The sequence below is a fragment of the Amphiura filiformis genome, chromosome 3 (assembly GCF_039555335.1).
Source record: "Amphiura filiformis chromosome 3, Afil_fr2py, whole genome shotgun sequence".
NCBI classification, from domain to species: domain Eukaryota; kingdom Metazoa; phylum Echinodermata; class Ophiuroidea; order Amphilepidida; family Amphiuridae; genus Amphiura; species Amphiura filiformis.
In genome coordinates, this window is record NC_092630.1 from 15,963,790 (window position 1) to 15,971,418 (window position 7,629).

The window sequence follows — 7,629 nt, forward strand, 5'->3', positions numbered from 1 at the left end:
CCCCTCCCCCTCCCCAACTGATCCTGGACCGGAACTTAGCATATGTATACTTACATGCCAATACCACGATCACCAGTAATGTAACTGCTAAGTTCTTCATTGCGAAAGTTGCTGCCTTCCTCACAAACTTAACTTGTTCTGTAAAATCTATGAATTCCTTACGCAATAGACTATTGGTCACGAAGTAGCGAGCTGGTTGGAAGTGGTTCACCTATCTAGTGTACTTTCTTTTGTGAGTTCAAGCTAAGGCAGATATTCTTTGATAAATATTGGCGAACATAAATTCAAAACAACGGTTAGGGGTGTACTACACCCCTGTGGTAACTTTGTGACTATTTTTGCATTTTTCTCAACAAATGATAACACACTGGTAACAAAAGTTATGTATATTATTGGGGCAAGGAATCCAATGACTACACTGAAATTTCAACAAGCGGTTCAGTATAATATTATAATAGGAAATGAGGTACATCGTAGCGGTATCTAATTTCTTATCATAAATAACGAACCACTTGTCTTGGGTCACTGAAATTCCAGTGTAGTAATATACATAACTTTTGTTACCACGGTGTTAATACTAGTTTTTGAGAAAAATGCGAAAATAGACACACATTTTTCGAGGGGTGTAGTACCCCCTTAACAACCTGAAGGTACAGAAATCAGCTCTTCATATTCATCATGGTGGAGTTGATCTGAGCTATACTGCCGATTGTGACAGCCAAGGGATAAAAGAGACTGCTTTGTTTGTTTGTCATACAATGGTCAGAAATTTCTTTCCAGATTTCCACTATTATTTTAGTCTGAACTTGGTCAAGTGTTACAATAAGTAAACTAGGCCAATCTCAATAATACAAATTAATAGTATAGGGCGCTACGTGGAGATTTTGAGTTAGCATCTTGTCTTGTTACATTAGTGGAACCAATGATTTTTGGCATCCGTACACCTCAAATGATAAAACTAAAATTAGTTCCATTTGTTCTATGCCCCTATGCATCCCACGAGGGGTCGAAGGTCACAATGGAGCCACAATGTAAAATTTGTTTTATTGTGTTGTAATAAATACCTCAAATTAATCCGCTCATTGCTAAGAATATAAAAATCAATTATTATATTGCACTAGGATGCTTAGTTCAGGAGTTATAGAGTAAATTAGGTCAAAGGTCAAATATCTTATGCACAGAGGTCAAATTTGTCTCAAATTACGAAAAAGGAAAACAATTTGTTTGAGAAATGTATAACCTCGGAATTGGGTGAAAGCATGGGTCAAAGGTTATGCATGTAGATATTTCTATTGGACTTTGGCTGCATTAACTTTGAAGGAGGATATGACAATGGAAATTGCACCAAAATTGTGAATTAAGTATAATATGTTTATGTTAAGGTTGAGTAATTTGACACCAGTTTCGATGAAATCGGACCATTTTGAAATTTTGACCTCGGTGTATAAAAGTATTGACATTTGACCTTATTTGGCCCTACTCCTCAACTAAGCCCCGCAGAATATTATGACAATTGACTTTTTTATTCCCTGTGATGACAGAAAAAACATTGAGATACGCTACAACATCATAGGAATATTTTTAACTTTTAGCCCCACTGTGACCTTCGACCCCTCATGGGAACCACAGGAGGCATTGAAAAAATGGAACAATGAATCAAATCGTTATCCTTTCAGGTTTAAAGATGTCAAAAAACATTGCTTCCACTAATGTAGCAAAAATAAAATCCCAAACCCATAGCGTCCTGTAATATAATAATCCCAAGTAATGCCAATCTCTATTCAGATCACAATCACAGACCATGTCTGTATAGTTTACACTCAAATTGTATATATATGGTCGAATCCAACCAAAAGTGTCCACGGGCCAAAAATAAAAGTCCGAAATAAAAATGTCTCCACAATTTTTTCCTTTTGCCCATTGATTGATGAAATATTGGCCTTATAGGAACCAAAAGTGCCATTACTAATCTTGAAAAATAAATCCAGGACGTGTGATAGTAAATGTGATATCAAAAGCCAATGTTACCTACGAATACCACTAGGATGCTTTCACTATCGCAATACTAATCAACCTTAAACAAATGGAATATTCCCATTAACGCTTTTTTCGTGTAATGTAGACCACAAGGTGTCAGGAAAATGCTAGCTCAACCAGAAAATATTTGTTTTTATTTTTATAGCGCCATCAATATGATCTTAGTCAATTTATGCTAGTTTATTTTTGAAAATGAAGTTTAGGTCAGTTTCTGTATTTGATTTATCAAATGAGTATGAATCAATTTACACATTGTATAAGAACGAGTAGGATATATGTTTTCAAGAATATTAGGAATTATACGCATACACCTAACGCTTTATACAATGAAAAGGTGAAGAAACCCGGGTATTCGTAGGTAACATGAGCGATTTAACAATATCTATAATGAGTTTAGAGGTTTAAACTTTGCTATTATGGTAATGAATTAATAAAATGGTAGTTTTAGATCTCTTTCAGATGGTACGTCCAAATGAATAAATGCTATTACCTTAGATCAAAATTTTTTTGATGCTTTTAGCAAGATTTGGACCACTTCATTTTGATATACAAGTAGTTAATCAGCAATTTTACATAATAAATAATTGTTGAATGAATCCGTATATGGGTAATAATAGTGTCCTGGGGTACCGCTTAAAGTTTTTGACAATTAATTTCCATTGGTAGGGACACTTCATTACACATGTCATGTATTATGCTGTATTCGTAAGTAACATTTCAGTATTTGTAGGTAAGAATTAGACTTTTGGTGGATATCGCAATCAAAACTTTATTTTATAAAGCACTTTGAATGTATTATTTTCTTTATGTGCGTTTATTGATACTTTAGACCCTATCATGTATTAATAATGTCGGTTCACAGCGGTTGAAAGACGATTGAAGTAAGAAACAAAGGCACTAAAGTGACTTTAATTTGCTTAATTGCACACAAATCGCTTAAACCGTTATTGCAGACTTGTGAAGTCCATCTTGGAGTCAGTTACGTCTTGTGGCCTTTCGTTTGAGGGCAACTACAATTAGCTTTATACCAGGGTCCATCACTGTGTTGTCTAGATCATGAGACAATGAGAACAGTCGTTTTTCCATGGTATTCGAAGGTAACCTTAGCGAAAACGTCAAAAGTTACCTTCGAATAAATCAATTTGGACACAAATTACTCAGAAACCAGAAGGTCGGTAAACATTTGAAATGAAGCACACATGACAGTTGACAAATCCAAGTATTTATCCCTTCTAATCTTCTTTGAATCTAATTTTCTTTCAAATGAGCAGACCGTCGTCTATTTCAATACATATTTTTCAACAATTAAGCCGTATTCAGTTTTGCATAGTGGGCATGTATGTGAATTCGCAACTTTCATTGACATATGATTTGATAGCAAACATACAGGCCTTCGTTATGTACCAATATGGGCATTGGCATGAATGGCGGTGTTTCACAATACTGTAATGATGTCAAATTGTATTCGTAGGTAACATTCGGTTACCGAAATTTACCTACGAATACTTGCTTTTATTGTTGACATCTCAGAAATATTTAAACGCAGGCTATTGAAACTTGGTAGAAATAAAGAGTGTATTACCCTGCACCTATTGCTTAACTATTGCTTACTATTCTCTCACTTTGTGGTAATGACACAGCTTTTAACATGTATTCGGAGGTAATGCATATTTTTTACCAAACCTACCTTTGTGCCATTTAGAATTTCTGGCAGCTAAACACAATAATAAAGATGTCCGAATGCAATGCATTTCAGTATTGGACATATCAAAGTTTGTATCAATTGCGCATTTATTAGTGATTTCCATTTTTTAAAGATATATCTAGTGCTATGAAAAATTGTATTCGTAGGTAATGTAAAAAAATACCACTCAAAAAATTATCACAAAAAATTCATAATTATGTACAAATATGTGAAAAATTGAACAGGAAATCTTTGAATACACACCTTTCAGGAAATCAATTTAGATTCAATCCAATGACTTTTTTCATAACTGATTTAGATGTTTTTAAAAATACTTTAAGAAATATTTTGAAAAAATGGGTAAAAATAGCATGTTTTGGGGCCTCTGTGTCTAAGTTTTTCACAGAAGGGGGTCTTATTATATATGGCGCGAAGCGTATGATCAAGGCGAATAAACACAATACGAAAACGAATGCCAATTGATTAATACTTTTATGTTATGGCCCTGAACATGCCGTGTACACTTTTCGTTGGATTCGACCATATATGGGTACACCCCAATAGAACAACAATTCAAAAAGTGTGTATAGGCATCGTAAAGGGCTCGGATAGCGACGAGTTGCATTTCTAATATCAATTTTTTTTTTTTTTGAAATTTGCAGTATAATACACATTGTCTGGCAAATGATTAAAAATTGACCATTTTTGAAATTTAACAGTCTTCGAAGTAAATTGTAAAAATATAATCATATGTACTTAAAGTTTATGTAGCTGGGATGAAAAGCCGTCCATCATTTGAAAATTTTGATCTTTTGTATTGAAGATGTAGAATTTTTTTTTTTTTTTTTTAAAAAAATGCAGGTCTTTTGGAGAAAAATGTTTACCTTCAATATATCAAATTTTAATAATTTGCCATGAAATTAGTATTATATCGCGAATTTCAAAACATCTAAAGTATTTTTTTTATTTTTTCAACCAGATTAAAGGAAATAGCATGAATCCGAACCCAACTCAACATTGGTATCTGAAAATCATGACTAGTGAGGAGAGAGAGAACGAGAGATAGACGGAGAGAGAGAGAGAGAGAGAGAGAGAGACACTGCGCTAGTCAAATGTGAAAAACACTGCGCCAGTCCGAATTCGAAAAACACTGCGCTAGTCCAAATTTGAAAAACTAACGGACTAGCGCAGTGTTTCCCAAATTCTGACCAACGCAGCGTTTTTCAAATTCGACTAGCGCAGTGCTCTCAAATTTGGACTAGCGCAATGGTTTGCAGTTTCGGACTAGCGCAGTGTTTTTTAATTCGGTCTAGCGTAGTGTCGGACTGAAGGAGTGTTTTCCAGATTCGGACTAGCGCAGTGGTTTCCAGTTTTGAACTAGCGCAGTTTCATTTTCGTACTAGCGCCGTGTCGGACTGGCAGAGTTTATTTTAGATTCGGACTAGCGGCGTGTCGGACTGGTGCAGTGCATTTCATCTTCGGATTAGCGGCGTGTCGAACTAGCGGTGTGTTGGACTAACGCCCTGTACCCAAGCTGTGCACCGCTTATAGGGGAGAATGGAATGTTAGGTTGTGTTATTGGAATGTGCATACGCTTTGGCTACGTGTATGTGCTCCACCTTGAGGTAAACAACTTGAAATATTTTCTCTTTAAATCACACCATTTTGTGGTAATAGAATAGAAATAAAGAGTGCAGCATTATCCTTTACATGCAAATAATGTGTCCTCGGCAGTAAAAACGTTTAAATAATGGGTTCGGCTGCGCCTCACCCATTATTTACGTTTTTACTGCCTCGGACACATTATTTTCGTGTAAAGGATCATGCATTACCCTTTATTTCTTAATTAGTGGGACCCCTGATGAAAGAAATGTCATCAAAAGCCGCATGAGCTGTTCTTCCACAACTGGATCTGGGCAGCAACAGATTAAAAGTAGGAGATACTTGTTAAAAGATGAAGTCAAAGGCTAGTCTCTCCTGCAGGTTTTTTCTTGGGATTGGAGAGTTTACTAGTTGGAGTTTACGAAATGGTCTCCTTTCTACTGCGCAATGGTAGAAGGCAACTACAAACCACCACCGACAAATTGCCACGTAAACCTATGTAATGATGAGTACAACTAACGTAAAGAGAGATATGACACTGGATAGTGAGAACCCAGGCCTGAAGGTGTTTCAAAAGCTACTGAGGAAGAGCGAACAGATGTGTGGGCACCAATGACGCTGTAACGCTAAAGCCACAAGGAGGCGTGGAAGCTGATAACAAAGCTGATAATTGAATTATATGAATACAAAACCCACCCAAGTCCATACGTTGGCCAAATTGAGTTAAGAATGGGAAATTGTTGCTATACATAGGCCTGTCATATGTATGAAAGAACAACTCAAATTCATCATCTGTGTCTATTGAGCATGTGAGAAATAGCATGTATGAAAGAACCACCCAATTCCTTGATTTGAGTCTTGTAACATCCAGTATGTATAAAAGTCCACTTGTAACACATTCATTGCTGGAGAGTGACATTTGAAAAAAAAAAGGTTTAATAAAGGAACGTGTGTGGTTTATATTACATGGCAGAATGCTTATCAACATTATACATACCTGTGTGCTTTATTTTGTATTATCTTACTAGTGATAATCTCATTCCAACGTTGTTGTCTTTGTATATGATTAAAAAAACCACCCAAGTCCAAAATTTAAAATGAACGCCAAAAAGTCCCTGAAATGCTAATCGTCATACTTTATACAGTTTAATCCACTCATTTGCACGTAAAACTTACCATATTGACCAGGTAAATCTAACTTAAGGAATTAAAATGATACACAGGTTTTTCTCTCAAAATCACTTCCCATGGACTTGGGTGGGTTTTGTATTCATGTATTCAATTATAAGCTGATATAATAATCCGATATCGGGTTTATTTAATGTTATATAAACTATATTACCAGGCGTTCTCCATGGACATCGCATCGAGGGAGGGTCTAGGTAAACCAAGTAATGAAGATGCTCACAAAGGGTAAATCGATAACATCCAGACGGAACTGTTGAAAGAGAGTGAAGGAAGTGAGTGAGAGGGAAGGTGTTGCAATAATTGACAGACTATGTAACAAGATATGGAACAGAAAAGAAAGAATGGCAATTAAGATGACTGGAAACAAAGAAGGATAACACAAGTGAATGTGCCAACAATCGCACCATCTCCTGAATTTTAAATGCTAGTAAAGTCCTCCTTCATATCATTGCGGAAAAAATTAGAAATCATCTTGAGAGTGAGTTAGCACCTGAGCAAGCTGGCTTTAGAAGAGGTAGAGGGACAAGAAACTAAATCGGAAGCTAATGGAGAAAAATAGAGAATTTCAACAACCATTATACCTTTGCTTCATTGACTTCTCGAAGGCATTTGATTGTGTGTGGCATAGGCAGCTATGGAGAATGAGAGAAATGAACTTCTCTGAGCACGTGACTGATCGGATTCGCTAAATATATCACAACCAAGAAGCCACCGTTAGAACAGAGAGTGGAGACCGTGAGTGGTTCTCTTTTGGCCAAGGCGTACGTCAAGGATATTGATGGTGTTACAGCTCAGGTATCAGTTGGAAGACGAAAGATAAACAACCTCAGATACGCTGACGACATCACGTTTATGGCAAGGTCATCAGATGAGCTTCAGGACCTCATGGACAGAGTAAAAGTAAGCAGCGAGGAATTTGGACTACATTGTATTACATCTAAATATTAAAAGAAAGACAATGATGCTGATCAACAGGTAAAGGAGGATGGGAAGTTGTGGAACAAGTTGACACTTTCAACTTTCTGGGATCACTCATAGACAATGATGGGCGCATTTCACAGGAAATTAGAAGACGCCTAGCCATGGCAAGTATCTGCAATTGCTTTAACAGATAATGA